At 41.2% G+C, this 15,765-nt stretch overlaps 1 long non-coding RNA gene across 4 annotated transcripts; it reads left to right on the top strand.

The window, feature by feature from the left end:
* The first annotated feature begins 116 nt into the window (after positions 1–116).
* LOC114011149 (uncharacterized) lies at positions 117–11,832 on the top strand. 4 transcript variants are annotated; one of them, XR_008749409.1, is made up of 5 exons: positions 554–1,012; positions 1,932–2,120; positions 2,751–2,874; positions 3,541–3,682; positions 6,761–11,832. It is a non-coding gene; the product is annotated as an uncharacterized LOC114011149 (long non-coding RNA). The 4 variants fall into 4 exon arrangements; XR_008749408.1 differs by lacking the exons at positions 554–1,012; positions 6,761–11,832 and adding an exon at positions 117–235 and having other exon boundaries at positions 3,541–4,600; XR_003552951.2 differs by lacking the exon at positions 6,761–11,832 and having other exon boundaries at positions 3,541–4,600.
* Positions 11,833–15,765: the final 3,933 nt, after the last annotated feature.

Here is a 15,765-nt window from a genome sequence, read left to right as displayed (position 1 = left end):
AACCAAACACACAAGCGTTTACAGTGGCATCTGTGCTGAGTTGCTCAACAAGAGCAGTAAGAACAAGAATTTTGTAACTTGGAAAAAAAACCAACCCACAAAACAGACCCCAAACTCTTGGCTTCCCTCTCAGTACTTAGCCCTGTGCAACATCCAGAATGTTTGTCATTTTAAAGAACCAGCCTCACAGCTTCCTCGTCCGAGTGCCATGCGCCCCATGAACTGCTGCTTACAGGTAAAGTGTAATCTCCGAGGGAAGCAAACATGGGAACTGGCGCATTTGGCTGTCGTGGCATCACGACCCCGGCTATGCGGCGTGTTTATAAATCTGCTAGCAATTTATCCTCCAAGAGGAACACGTCAGCTCCTTTCTTGCCAGTAATTATTCCATGCAAAATTAACGAATTTCAAAGCCCGCGGGCAGAGCCGCCGTGCGGCGGCGCCGGCACGGGACCGAGAGCGGCCCTGCGCCCCTTCTCCCAGGCCGGGCCGCCGGCCGCCCCCACCGTCCCGCCCCCGGCCCCCCCTACCTGCGCCACCTCCGCAGCGGCGGCTCCCGCCCGGCCGCGCTGGCGGCCGCAGTCCTCGGTGGGGCCGCTACCTCGGGGCAGCGCCGGGCCGGGCGGGGAGAGACCCGCCGCCGGCTCCTCCTCCCGGGAGGCGCCGCCGCGCCGGGGGGGGGGGGGGCGGGCGCGGGCCGGCGGCTCCCGAGGGACTGCCAGCCCGCCCGTGCCCCCGCGGCCGGCAGGGCCGCCCTCGAGGGGGCTGCCGGCACGGGCGACCCCGGCACGGCCGGTCTCGCCCCGCGCCCCCCGCACCGGGCACGGCCGGCCCGCCGGGCTGTGCGGTGAGGCCGCGGCCGGCGGTACAGGCAGCCCCGCACCCACCGAACAGCGGCCCTTGCCGTCGGGGGCAGTTGCGGTCCCTCCGCAAACCTGGCGGATGACGCCCTGCCGACAAGCGCACCTTGGGGGGAGCGGTTTTTCCCTTCCTTTCTCGATCAAGCCCACCGGTACTTCAGCTCCTTATGTTTTGCTATGGGGTGTTTATAACTGCGATAAATTTGACTGATGGCACATTGCTACTGAACGTTTGCGTTAGGGAGGGTTAGTAGATGCTTTAACACGTGGTTACCTGGCTCTCTAATAGCTCTTGAACTGCTAAACTTTACAGGTGTATTTTCAGAGATGCTTTAATTAATGCTAATTACATCCTTATGCAGTTAGGATTAGAAATGAAACATGAACCCTCTAAGCCACAGGAAATTCTAGTACATCACTGCATGCACAAAGTTAAAATTTCAGAGCTTTGGAAGAAAACCCTGGCAGGGCTCAAGGCCAGGCTGGACAGGGCTCTGGGCAACCTGGGCTGGGGGGAGGTGGCCCTGCCCGGGGCAGGGGGCTGGAGCTAGGTGGGCTTTAAGGGCCCTGCCGACACAAACCGTTCTGTGATTATAAATGCATCTTCCAAACAGTGCCAGGAGAAGCCCTGTAACTTTTCACTCCCCTCTCTGCCTCTTAAACACTATTATCTACCAACAACTCTGCATGTACTAGCATTGCCGATTTTTGTCCAGCACCTAAATTTTTCCCACTACCGTCCAAATGAACTTGGCACTCCTTGTCTCTGGTTCTTGTCAGCGTTAATCCCTCAGAGAACAGTTAGTTGAACATGCAGCACGTAAGTAATTGCATTAACGTGGCTGTTTGCAATGCAGCCACAAAATTCTATCTGTGCATGGCAAACAGGAGCTGACTTTAGATGCTTTGGGTGAGACACAAAATTATTCAGCTGTCACTCAGGTTTATGATAGTTCTGATTGTGTTACACATCTGTGGCTCCATCTCTATGTTCCAAATGAGCAAAGAATCAGTATTGTTTCAAGAAACAAGCTCCTTAAGAATGTCACATAACCCCATGTTCTTTTGCAGAAATACTCCTGTTCATCTGAAACACGATGCCTCGGTAGTCATTGGTGGTTGGTAAGAGTTGCTACACATCTTCCGCAAAAAAACCACCCTATCTAAAGTATAGCTATACCAAAGGCAGAGCAAAGTCACTCCTGATGGCACTCTGCATAGGTTTGGCCAGACTCACAACCCATTGCTGCTTTCTTACAGGTAAATGCTCAGGCCGTTGTGTTGGTCATAAATAAATCTGCCTAAGCAAAGTCTAATACTTTCTCGCTGCTGGTTTACATATTGTCTGCTGCTGATTTAAAAGATCAGAAGATGACTGGCTTCAAAGTATAGAGTGAAATGAGAGAAAACCAGCATAATCCACATAAATAAATGATGCTGGGTTATGCTTGTAGCGTGCAAGGAAGCCTATGAGGAAACGGACTATGCCTGGCAATGGACCTCACATGAACCTTCATATGAGATTGTCATTTATGCCTGGAACTCATTAGGAATTTTCAACCAAAATGTTTTGGGTTTTTTTTCCTGAGATTTTGGACTTTCCACAGCATTGATATTTTTATCAGACATGCTAATTTTGTCAAATTGTTCAATTTTCTTTGAGGAAAGCCAATGCATCTGAAGTCAGCATGAATCTGCTTACATCTGCCTCTGTGCCATGGTGCCAAACAGAAGCTGTAGTACATGTACCCAAGTATTTATCTTTTCTCGTCAGCCTTGTTCTAGGACAAACGAAATCTGTTTGACTGTTTTGGTAAAAAATATGTGAAGGTCTCTGTTCTTGCAGCATCAAGGAAACTGATTAAGTGTTTTACACTTGTTTCTACACAGGTAACAACAATAATTCTCTGAGGATGATATATTGAAAATTGTATTTTTGCTTATTCAGATGGCTTACCTCTCGTTTCCATGGGTGGTGTGTACTATGCTGTTTCGACAATACTGCTATGTTTTGGTACGTAACTCTGTCCTGTCATGATGCCTGTAAATGGAAACCAAAACTACAGCTAGTCAAACATGTCTGAAAAAACACCAGCCTAAATATCAGGTAAATTCTGCATATTTATGGGATTTAAATAAGTGCACTATGCCTAACCTGGATTAAGTGTCTCACCATTGCTTGCTTATCCCGGCAGGCTGACAATCTTGGTATGATGCTTTCTAAGGTTGTCCTCAGAAAGAGTGGGTTTTTTGCCAAAGCATAATGTTTTTCCAGGGGAAATAAATAAGAAAAGGCTTTTGGAGTATCTGTGAGAGTCCCTTCTTGGCAGAGTTTATCTAAAGCCAGGAAAAGGGATTAAGCATATGCAGGGGGATTAATTTATTGGAATGGAAAAAATAACCTATATTAAGATGGAAAACTGCAAACACTTAATCCACAGCGTGACAGTATTTTTCAATATTGACTAAATCTCAGAACACCTGCAAAAAGGTTAACTGTAAGAGCTAGGTATTACACATTTGAGTGGACACTAGGTGTGTTATTATTTGTCTGGTTAGGGGCAGTATCAATTTTTCTTAAGATTAAAAATGAAAGACAATGATAAAGAAAACATAAACAATGTAGTGAAATCTTGTATATAAACTCTAAATTACTTTCTCTTTTTTTTTTTTTTTCCAGGCATGGATATATTTCTGCGGTGGCTGACTGATAAATAATTCCCTATATTACTTCTTGGAATAATTTGATGACTAAACATCCTATTATGAGCTAACACTGTGTTTTCTTTGCAAATAGCAAACATGTAATTGGAGCAGTAATGGTAAGATCAAACTTTAAAAGACAAGAAGAAACCTCAAAAATACCTTTTAAAGGTTCTGAAATTGTTCAAACAAATTCAAAATTGAACATAAGGAAGTGATCTAAATCCATAAAATGACTGTGTATGCTTAACAGTGAAGAACATCATGATGATCTGTGCTTAAAAAAAATGAATGTATTCTGAAACTGTGAAATGTAACACAAACTATGAGAAGTTCAGGAAGTTGGTAGTAACATGATTTTACATGTATGCCAGCCAGAGCTGTACTTGAGGTATCTCCTGGGTGACATTCATTACCAGCCCAGTGGTTGTCTTTGTGAAACATATAGGTGGTCTTAGTTTGATGCAGCATGGGGGCTTACGTCAAGAAACACTAACCTGCTTGTGCTACCTGGCATTTGTCTCAGAAAAAATGACAAAGCCTCTACTGAGCACTGGCACTAAATTATGTGCTAACATTTTTAGGTGCTACCCTGAGAACAAAGAAAAACGAGCGATCACACTGTCCCTGGTCCTACTGAATTCTGTTCCCCTAAGCACTAAAGAGAGGATAGGGCTATCATTAGGCATATTTTCTAAATCTTAATTACAGTCTGAAGGGCAAAGTATGAATTGCTTTCATTAGTATTTTTTTTTTCTATTGGATTACTCAGGTCAAGGCTTCTGGAGTGACACATTGCAGTGTTGGCTTTTAGTGGGTATAAACATGAGATGAAAGATACTTTCAAATGATTTGTACTAGTCTCCATAATTTGTTGTAGAAAAGGGACTGAAGTTTCTTCTGAGAACATTTTCCAAAAGCACATACTTGAAAATCTGCTTTAAAAAAAATAATTAAAATTACAATGTACTTTGTCAATTAAGAAAAGAGTACTGATACACTATGTGTATTGTAATTAAAACCCAGCTCTTACAATGCTTCTGAGAAACAGAGTATTTAATTACAAAAAATACAAAGTTCTCGCTCCAGAAGGTTGCTGAAGAACATGTGGAATATTTTACGTTATAATGTGGTTGTGATTTAACGCGGCTGCCTTACGGAAAATACAATGGTTATACAAACCCATGCTGATTTCTCTGTTTTGCTGGCAAATTCTGGCAGGTCTAATATTAAAAGACATTGCTTTAGATGGAATTCATTACTGGGGAGAATCAAGGGAGCTTTTTGTTAAGCAAAACTATATTTTGGCAAGAAAGTGTGGTTGACTTTATAAGCTCAGTAGTGCTAAGAAGATAAAAGCTGAATTAAGAAAGTACTTTCAAACTGCGTCTTCACAGCAAATTATCTGTACCAAAGGTAGAACACAGTTTCAGTTTGTTTTTTAGCAGTTCAATTCCTAATGTACATTTATATGATATAACCAAGGAGGAAAGGCAGTGTTGTGTAACTTGGTATAGTTTGTATGCTTTTTGAAGTGTATGTAATTCACAGTAGGCAAGTTACAGTCATTAGCGCTATGTTTGTTTCACTTCTGCTGGCATTGCATTCTGAGCTGTGTGACTAACTAACTGGCTTACCTGAGGGAGACCTGTATTTCGGGGGCAGCTGGCTGGGCAGCGAGGTAGTGGGAGGCACAGCTGAAACCAGAGGGTCTTGGGGCACAGAGGGAGAAGGTTGCTGGATGATGGGTAGGCAACTTGCACAAAAGCACATGAGTATCTGTGGTAGCACAAGGAAACAAACCAGATCTCCTGAACCTTAGTTTGGTGTGTTGGTATAAAACTCACAGTTCCAAGCTTCAGTATGGAGATCTATATTCAGGCAAAAACACTGTTCAAATCAAGTAGAAGTCTAAGGCCCTGGAAGTGAAAGTTTATTACATATTTCAACATCACTTAACTACTCCGTATCCTTGAAGAAAACCAGGCCTACAGAGTCAAATATACACAGACTTTTCAAGTGCACACACTAATCCACCCTGTATTAGAGTTCATAATTTGGTGCGCTTATTTTGCTTTTCAATTATTTTGTTTACATTTTTAGTGAGCATTTTCTCCTTCCTTAGCATGAACAAGTCAGTGTAAAATGACTCAAACTTTAATGGAGTCACAGAAAGCAAATGATGTATGGAAGGAATGATTCCTCTCCCCCCCCCAACTTTTTTTTTCCTTCCTTGGAAAAAGGGAATAGTCTCACTTTCCAAGCGGCAAGTCTGCATCTCTAGGGCCAACCCTGCTTGTGAGGCAGAATGCTAGTATTCCTGGTGTGGCAGCAGCAGAAACAGGTGCAGGGAAGCTGTGTGTGTTTTGTGCAAGTCAGGAGTTGCTGCGTAAGGCTTGTGTATCTTCAGGTATATTATCAGCTTCCTTCAAGGAAATTGTGATGGGGCTGAATCACAAAGCTGGGATCTCAAAGGAAATGGTGGATGATCCCTTCATTTACAGGACTCAAAAGTAATTACATTAAGAAGGCAGGACACAATTTTAAGGAACACCATACTGATGTGTTTTGTGCATCAGTGTCAGAGATATTTTTTTTAATGCAATTCTTATCTGAATTATGTCCCTGTTTTTTGTTTGATGATGTTTGCTTTTTAATTTGTTCTTCCATTGCAGATACTGGCCATTCCTGGTCCCCTCCCCCACCACGTCCATGTACACTGTTTTCTTGTGAGACTGTTCCAGCTGTTTTTCAGATCAGTACTCCAGGTGCCTCAGTTCCTGTCACACAACATTCCCACTCTGCCTCATTTTATTCCTCCTTACGCTATCCCTTCTCTCTGTATTGTGCTAGTTCTCCTTAAACGCCCTTTGCAAAATGTTTTCATGTTGTTCTTTTTCTTCACAGCTTCTTGCTGGCCAAATTCTTTTAATGTCTTCTGTGCCAGTTCACTGTATGGTACCAGATTGTGTGTCTGATTGTGACAGAATCAGGTTGTCTTACTGTTTTCTTAAATAGGGAAGTAATAACAAACAAAATAAAGAAATCAAAATCTGTGATAAAGCAGCATGTCACCATCTCTTATCTGTGTAGGAAAAGAAGTTTTAAATTTGTGCTGGAAAAAGAAAGCTAACAGAAATGTGTGAGATCCAAATATATCCAAGAATGTAATTCACTGTGAAGGACTTGCTTTGCAGGACACACGGCTTTCATGACAAAAAAAGACACTGAGGTGCTGGAGCATGTCCAAAGAAGAGCAATGATGCTGGTGAAGGGTCTGGAGCACACGTCGATTGAGGAGCGGCTGAGGGAACTGGGGCGGTTTAGCCTGGAGAAAAGGAGGCTCAGGGGAGACCTTATGGTTCTCTACAACTACCTGAAAGGAGGTTGTAGTGAGGTGCATGTTGGTCTCTTCTCCCAAGTAACAAGGAATAGGACAAAAGGAAATGGCCTCAAGTTGTGCCAGGTGGAGTGGGTTAGATTGGATGTTGGATGTTAGGAAAAATTTCTTCACTGAAAGGGTTGCCAAGCATTGGAATAGGCTGCCCAGGGAGGTGATTAAGTCACCATCCTGGAGGTGTTTACAAGACATGTAGATGTGGCACTTAGGGACATGGTTTAGTGGTGGGCTTGGCAGTGCTAGTTAATGGCTCGAGTTGATGATCTTAAAGGTTTTTTCCATCCTAAATGATTCTATGGTTCTGTAAGGCTGCTCACTGTCTCATTTTTAATAGGCAGGCAGGAGCGGGAATCTGTCAAAACTGACCATGCTCAGTGCTGGACTGAGCAGTCACTAAGCTCCTAGAGCCCTGTACTTCTGTCAAAAACTATTTTCCCTTGAAAAAGGTATGGCTTCTGCCATAATCTACACACAGAAAAACCCAATGATGTGATCTGGTGCAGTTGCATCTGCCAGTTTTTGAAGCCTGAAGAACAACTCTGAGATAAGAGAACAACCCAGCAGTAAGTACTGCTACATCTGGAAAGAAATCACTGTTGTTACGTGGTTCTCTGGAGCAGATGTTGTGTATGCCCATGCCTCCTCCAAGTCCAATGAAATGAGTACTGGGTCACAGTCCTTGGATAAGGCTGTAAGCACAAAATTATGCAACACTTTCAGTAAAATATTTCCAGTTTCTCAGCTTGTCTTAACCTAACCTTACATGCTCCAAATTAAATCTTAAATATCTGGATCTTTTATGCAGAATTGAGCATTCTGACAATGCTTAACACTCAGAGCCAGAATCAGACTGGTATTTTACATTTCAGTGTGGTATTTCCAATGTACCCTTCAGAGCTATAAATCTCAGCTTCTGAGGCTGAGTGCTTAAGAAATTAAACTGTGCTTGAGTGAGCATAGAGAGAATTCTGCTGCAATATGTAATATATTCAACTTCTTAGACATGAGGGCAAAGTTTACATTGACTTACCGTGTCTTACACAGTAAGTCAAAGTAGCAAATCTTCAGGTAGCCTTAACAGGTTTTCTAAAGCAAATATAGCAGGTTTAGATGTGATCACAGTACCTCCTGTGCAATAAAGAACTCTGACATCTGACTGAAGCTTCTGATATAAATCAGTTTCTTCAAATAAGCTTTAAAGCACATGATCTCCTTTGCTGGACTGTGAAATGTAGGTTACTAACAGGGTAACTAACTAAGTATCATAAGGTTAAAGGCTGTCTTGGTGGGTTGTTGGACAGCCTTTAAAAGGATTATGTGACTCAGTGCCTTGTTGGGAATTTTCAAAAAACCACACTTCTTCTGTGGCTCAAGGTCATAGTCAGGCATTTAAGTTCCATTGTAATGAATGGGGCAAGCTCCCAGCAAAGCATCAATCTATTCTGAAAAAACAATCAGTGTTTTTGAGTTGCTAGTATATTTGTGGAACTATTAATATGAGGACTGTAAGTCACATCTGCTTTATGCAATGCAGTGCTGTATACTGCTCTCCAAAAGACCAAGTAGTACATCAGAGGAATACACACACAGAGGGCTGAGATTCTCTCATACCTATAAGCAAACACATTCAGGCATACAGCCTGAGCCTTGGTGTTTTACCTGCGGTGGGTTTTAACGGTTTGAATTTCAAAAGCTGTATTGAAATCAGATTTTGAAGGTCTCTGGATTGCTTTTGGCAGGAATATTCCGTAAGGATACTTAACCCAGCATGTTACTGTTTTGTGATGGCCACTACACATTGCGAATTCCCACGTGTGGGACAAGGCGGCAAGTTTTCTGGTTGTCTGCGTTATTAAAGGCATGAGGATGATAGAATTCTTTTAATTTAAATTTAATTTGAAGCAGCAGCTGTAATGTCTTGATTACTTGCTGTGGACAGGAATACTTTAGCAGTATACAGTGTAAACAAGCTACCAGGACGAACACAAGTTAGATTGAGCATCTTGGGGAAGCTTTAGGGGCCTTGTTCATAAGCCAGCGGAAGATAGCTATGCTGATACAGAAAGGTTAGTCCAGTGAATGCAGATCACACAAAACTATGCCTTAGTCCATATGTAACTCTTGTCAGTTCAAGGTCAGTCTCTGGATCATGCTGGTGTCTGACTGGGTGGATGACCCTTGCAAGGGGAAGGGTGTTCTTGCAGTTCTTGGCTTGGTTCCCAGTGTGATTGGCTGTTGCAGTAGATCATTTAGTGCCCTTGCCTTCAGACAGAAACCATGGCTAGGCTGCTGTCAAACGTGCCCCTGTGGGTTCAGCATCACCTGAGCAAGTCATCATCAGGACAATGTAAGGGACAGCCATAATCAAATGCTCATATGAATGGTGAGCTATTCTTTTATTGTAAAAAATTAAACTTGCTCTGGAATCTGTAACAATCACAACATGCCTGCATACTGATTTGTGTGCTAATTCATAGGTTGAATATCCTGCACTCCTGCTAGTTGGTTATTGTGCTCCTTTTGTCTAAGCTTACATAGTCATTCTTCCCTTCTCCTGTTATCTGATTCTGATGGAGTTGCATAAATTTGTGGAATTTTTTTGTGTCTATGCTGTGAATTGCAGAGGCAATGCTTTATTGAAATTGGAAAGGCTTCCGATGCTGAGTGCTTATGAGGTGGGTCCTGGAGGGTAGGAGGATTTGGTGCATATGTTATACAACAGTTTTTGTTCCTCAGACTGGTGTCACTGCTCAGTTTTTAGATTGATGGACAGTGGAGGACGGTCACTGTGCTGGAGCTCTACAGCAGGGAGTAAATTCACTACTGCCTTTCCTTTCCTCTGTATGGGTTCCACAGAAAAGTTCTCATGGCAGCCAGTGAAACTGCTTTCCAGCAGTGTTGAACTGTGACCGACTGCCTTAATGAAAAGTAAAACATGAGAAGAACCAAGAAGTTGAATGAACATAGCTTTATAAAATGTCAAAAAAATGCGCTACACAAACAGAAGCAGTTAAATATTGCAGCACTGAATCTCTTGCATGTTGTAAGTATCTAGGTCTTGTAGTCTGTTCCCTTCCGCTCTTAGCTTTAAAAATTGACTTTGAAACTGGAGAATTTACACTTTGAGTACTTTCTTTTGTAGATGGTTTCTGCTAAGTTGTCAGGATCTGCATGACTGTTTAATCCCAAATGCCAATCTTACACTGTACTTCTAAAGTAACCACATGGGTCAGAAAATTCTTACAGCCAGCTTTGATTGATCTAAGTGACTTGTGATTTCTCCCATGATATTGTTTGATCTGAAGTGAAGAAACATATTAGAAAACTCCTGCATATGCAGTTTTAAAAAAAAGTTATGCCAAGAGTATGCAGAAACTTCTCTGTTTATGTGTCTCTACAAAATTACAATCAGGTGCCTTTAATTAAGGGATTTAACTCCCCTTGTTGTCTTGATACAAGCAGTTCATATAATAAAAAACTGTTGTCTTCCATGAGACAACAAAACAACAACAAACCAACCCAAATTGTATCTATTCATATCCTACCAGTAATTTTGCTATGATTTGATAGCTTTGATTAGTGTGTGAGGTGCAGAAAGTTTTGTCTAGTTTGCAGAAAGCATGACTGAGGTTTACATTTTAATTTGGAAAGCTTCACCTGTTTTCCCCTGAATATACCAATGCACCAGCAGCTTTGTTTTGCTTTTGTTTTTTGCTGAATGTAACCTGTGTGGTTTAAAATACATATATTTGCAAATAGTTTGCAAACTGAGAAATCTTACGAGGTTAAAGGATTTGTCTCTGTTCTTCTGGAGCCACTACAGGTCTTTTTTGTTTGACAGAGTGACTATTTTTTTGTTAAAGCTCTGTTCTCTCCTAGTGCACGCATCTCCTGAGTCTCTTGGCTCACAGATGCACTTTGTAGAATTTCATGTGTCATGATGGAAATTGAGCATACTGGGCATGATACGAATTCAAACTGTGAATTTTCTGAGATAAGCCATTCTTTGATTAGTTTCCTACTCTGAAGTTCAGCCAAAATGAGCTGGGGTATTTCCATTGTCTTCTGCATACTTTAAGGTACACTTGTATACTTTGGGTTGGAACTGAAACTCCTAGACTACCAAATATGATAGTTTAGAAATTAGTGCCTATAAATGCAGTCATTGTGAATTCAGAATACTTCACCACCAGGAGGCATGCAGCACCTGCTGGGCAGTAGACATAGCTCCTGGGGAAAGTGAGTAGTTAAAGCATCATTCTTTATTTCTTTTATTTATCGTAATGCTCTGGGTAAAGCTGTACTACATCACACTGTAAGATTAACTAATAAAATGATGTGATTATAGTTCCTCTAATGCAAAAATGGTGTAAATATATATAGATATATGCCTGAATAAATTATCTTTAATGATTTAATGTATCAGTTGGAATTGAAATAGCATAGTCGTTCAACAGCTAATACCATCTTTAACCATTTGACAATTGCTAATTATTATTAGCCAGTGTCTTGGGTAAAAATAAGTGAGCCCAGAGGGGTGGTGTGTTGTCACTTACAAATCTATAAACCTGTGTAACCTATAAGTACATTGTAGTGGTTAAATGAAGATGTTCTGGTAGTTTGTTAATAAGAATCTTAAAACTCATCTACCAGCCAACTGAAAACAAACAAAAAGCTGATGCATGACACATCATTTTTGCTTGTGATGAAGTAAGAATTTGTCATCTCATGAGATGGTCCTACATGTTGGCCTTTAATTAATCTTTTAAATAGCTGAAAAACCAGACAGCCCCCCCCCCCCCCCCGCCCCCAACCCAATCAACCCTCTGCTCAAAGAAGGAAAAAGGTACGGCATGGTAAAAGAAACAAGGCATGGTGGTTTATTTCTTAGTTGCAGATGAGCATATGTTTCTGAAATATATTATTTCAGTTACAATTACATATTTCTCAGTTGCAATTAAATAAAAGATACAAAAGTGGAATGCTTTGAAGTCACGTATGTTAGGTTTTCAGGTCTCAGCTGCAGCCTTTCTTCTGCACAGCTGATACATTTTGCTCTCCATTTGTCAGCATTTTTAATTAGCTAGAGAATGTCATTATTTTCAGGTGTTAGAAGAGTGAGTCACACTGTGCCTAATATTTTGCCCACAATCCTACAGGGGCATTTAAAGGTAAGCATAGGCTTAGACCTTCTGTTTGGTAAGGCCTAATGTTGTTCTGTGTTCAGTTAAATTGTTTTGAGGCTTATGATTGAAGACCAGTAGAAGCAGGACGTGAGAAGCCTTACAAATGTAGGAATACTTATATGGGTCTTTCTAAGTCAAGGTCAATACTAGAAAATTAGAGGTTTTTCTGGGGTGAAATACAGGGATGAAGGAAGAGAAGATGTTTGTTGTAAAGGTAAGAAAGCCTGAACACTACACTAGGATATGCTTGTTCACAGTATAGGAACTGTGTTTAGTTAATGGGCATTATTTTGCTTGCTGAACTTTCCATGGCAGGTTGCATAAAATTGAAAATATACTTTCCTTTGTAAGTTTCACTTTCATTAGAAGGCTTCTTTGCTATAGCTATATCAGCACACAGTTAGTAAATATATGGTCTCTGGGACTGAGTATGCTAAATGAAGTAATGTTGGTGTTGATTTTGCAAAGAACTTGCGTCCATAAGCTAAGAAGGTTGGGGAGAATGCTTGGTGTGCCCTTTTAAAACCTTCAAATGTAAGTAATAGAAATTATTCAATCTTTAATAGTATCTGAAAAGTCATTTGGGAGGAGAAGACAGTGTGGAAGTGTGATATGGATTTGAAAAGCGAAGAGTTTAAACTTGTCACTTTTTCTGTTTGTATGCTCAGTAGAGTGTATCTCAATTTTCTAGTCTAAAATGCCTAATTAAAAATGCTTTAAAAAACTTTTAATTCTTATAATGAGGCTGTGAGGTTATAGCTAGATAATGATCTCTGCGTGTCTCTTCTGCTACTTTTGTCTTAATATTGTCCCATGGCTTCTTTAATGGTGCACAGTAACCATTGTGTAGCTGTTGTCTATCTGAAGCTCCTGTAATAGCTGTCTCCTATGATGAAATTAAATGAGAGATGACTGGCTTGCTTTAAACTCTGCTTTGAGTGTGTTGTAGTTCAGCATTTAAACAACGCTAAAGCTGCATTGTCATCTATTAGATTTAACATGTTTATTTTGTGCTCTGGTTTAAAATGGATCACCACAGGGGAAATCAGGGTCTCTTCCAATTATGACTTTACAAACATCTCAAGATGGGACTCCTTGTGTTTTTTTATTTGTCTTGTGTTGTTTACTTTTGTTCTAGCATTGAATAATACTGTGCAGTTACTTTTCCTGTGTCCTACAAAATAGTTTCTAGATTGTGTTTAACCTAGTACTTGTACAGAAAAATATACAAACTATTATACAAACCAAATATTACTCTGCAATTTAAAAAATGGATGCTTTAATTTTTAACTGTAATGGTAGAAATGTTTAAAGTCTGATTTAAGTGTATAAATAAGTTCAGTGTAACACTGGGCCACAATTCAAATATCTTATGTCTCAAGGAGAGGTGACCTTGATAATATGTGAGGTGGGACGTACAGGAGTGTAAGCTACTGAACTTGCATTAACACTGATGAGATCATGTGTATAATTCCCAATAAACTCAGTAAAGGTGATGGTTAAAAGTCTGTGCTTATTGTATTGCACTCTTGGCTTGCTGACTATAAGGGAAGGTGGGAATTTTGATCAGTTTTATGACCGAAGGTATCTCTAGAGCACTTTGAGCTTTGTTTCAGTGGGGAGGCTCTGAGCTATGGATGTATTGGCAAGTGTGTAGGTCTAGGTTCCTTGGGCCTAGAAGTTAATACGAACTTGGTTTTTATCAGCGGAGGGAATTTCATTCCAATTCCATGAATCCAGAGTCCAATCTAAAACATCCAAAGGAGCTTATAGACTTCTACTTGTAACAACATTTATTTACATGGGGAATACTTTTTTGGTGGTTGCCGTACCTTTGTCTAACCCAGGTGTGAAATGGGGTTTTGGCCCATCGGTGGGCTGTTAGCTTTAACTTTTCCTTTGTGATCTGGCTCCATCAGTGCCATGTTCATGGGAGTAAGAGGGAACAGAGAAGGAAATGCCATTGTTAACCAGCTAGCCTGGAGTAGCTTGCTGATCCTGAGCTTAATCAATGAGGTTGGGCACCCTTCTGCAGTGCTAGATTGAACTAAAGTTTTTTGTACTGGCCTATATGTAAGGCAAGAACAGACTGGTGGAGGACAGAGTGTTCCCTTACTCATTTCCTAAGTGACTGCTATTATGTTTCATTTGTTTTGGAAACATGCTGTATGTTTCAGACTTAACTGTATGTTTCTGTTGGTTTGTGTCAGAACCGTAAGTCAGTTTGAATGACCTTTCCATTACTGAATGTAATATGCTCTCCAAGGATGAATGTTGCAAACTATTCCAAAACACAGTTTTCTTCCATAAAAAAACTCTTATAGAATATCGGACTGCTGTTCTAAAAGTCAAGAAATCTGATGCTTTCAAAGTACACTAAACCTAAATTTATTTACCCTATACCTTACTCCCGTTTCTTGTCTCCCTGTTGCTGCAGGTGAGGCTCCTCGGGCTGGGTGGCTTTTTCATCAGGAACCTTGGGCAAGCAGGGTTCCTCTGGTGATTGCTCGGGCTCTGTGGTTTGAGATCCCTTGTATTCAGCCCAGCATAAACTGGTTTTATTTATTAGTTTTCTATTAGGGATGTGGAACAGAAAGAGCATCTGGAAGCAACTTGACAGCCACTAAAATGAATGTTCTTTTCTGTTTATTCCTTGGCTTGCATCCAGAAATTAAATAGTGATGCATTAAGAACCTAAAACTTTGACTATCTTACTAAGTCTTTAATTCAATACAGTTCATAAACAAAAGCATGACTTTCTTTTTTTTGTTGCACTAGGGAAAAATAATGGCTTTAAAGAGGGTGGCTATATTTAGCAACGTATATGAATCAGAACAGTCTAAGTGCATGTGATCTTACTTTTTTTTACTGAAAAAAATTGTCATCTATTATTCATGCAGTAGCTGAACTATATTTACTGAACTGACACAGACAAATTTCAGATGATCAGTATAGCCTCTTTTTAAAGGCATGTCTTCATTTGCAATGCCGCGTATAAGCCATAAGCTTGCTGGTTAGATACTCAGTGTTTTGTTTTTCCATTTCATGTTGAGTCTGTTATATATTTCACAAGAGTAACCACTGCTAAGGAACCCTTTGTCCAGGGAGCCCGGATCACTGGGAGAATGAGGAAGGGCAGGAGCCAGGTGCAAAGGCAGGATGTCTGGTTGGGCGGTGGGAAGGGTCTGGAATAGGAATTTACAGGACACAGTAAGGGGGGGGAGACCTCCACCCTGTCCGTATCTTTCAGTGGTGTGTAGGTGTTTTTTCTGACACAGGGAGGAAGGCATTGAGTTGTGTGTTTAAAGAGCTGTGAAGATGATGGAGGGTGAAGGAAGAACTAGGCAAAACTGTGCCTTCGAGAGCAGGAGATGGAAGCAGAACAATCAACAAGCAGAAAGTGCAATAGCAGCAGAATACCATACTTGCTGTTTTAGCTTTCCCAGAAATGTTGAAATGGATGTTCCTGGGCTTGGCTCCCTCTTGTTGCTCAGTCCTGTGGTCTGGCATGTTCAAAGGCCTGCCTGTCTCTCTGGCAGGGAAGCAGCGCTCGTGCCAAACCACAGCTTCCTCTGCCGCTGGCGTGGACTGTGCAGGCTGCAGGGGGTCCGGGGAC

Source organism: Falco peregrinus, chromosome 12 (assembly GCF_023634155.1).
Source record: "Falco peregrinus isolate bFalPer1 chromosome 12, bFalPer1.pri, whole genome shotgun sequence".
In the NCBI taxonomy this organism is placed as follows: Eukaryota; Metazoa; Chordata; class Aves; order Falconiformes; family Falconidae; genus Falco; species Falco peregrinus.
Note: the sequence above shows the minus strand (reverse complement) of the source record. Positions and strands in the feature narration are given on the sequence as shown.